Source organism: Penaeus monodon, chromosome 29 (genome assembly GCF_015228065.2).
Source record: "Penaeus monodon isolate SGIC_2016 chromosome 29, NSTDA_Pmon_1, whole genome shotgun sequence".
In the NCBI taxonomy this organism is placed as follows: domain Eukaryota; kingdom Metazoa; phylum Arthropoda; class Malacostraca; order Decapoda; family Penaeidae; genus Penaeus; species Penaeus monodon.
Genome location: NC_051414.1, coordinates 13,072,430 through 13,072,719, shown reverse-complemented (window position 1 = coordinate 13,072,719; position 290 = coordinate 13,072,430). Strand labels below are relative to the sequence as shown.

At 34.5% G+C, this 290-nt stretch overlaps 1 pseudogene; it reads left to right on the top strand.

Annotated features, from left to right (window-relative positions):
• Positions 1–290, top strand: part of LOC119591743 — a 7,192-nt pseudogene that overhangs the window by 6,390 nt on the left and 512 nt on the right.

Below are 290 nucleotides of genomic sequence, written 5' to 3'. Positions count from 1 at the left end.
TATCCGGTAAGGACAACGTCATTTAATATTTTTGTTATTCAGTATTTCAGTTGCCATTGGTTTTCGTTTTATATGTTGTTAACTGCATTACCTCGCATTATAATTCTGCACAAGCAAAGGAGCATTTAAACTGATTACTTGGGCATTTCATCCCTGTATAAGTATAAGAAGTCGGCCGCATTTTCGGGAGATTTTCCGTCAACATGAATGTTTCAACGAAAACTATACAGCTATGCAGCAATTTCAGCAACTTTAATGGCAATAAACCAATTACTATTTCTTCAATATGT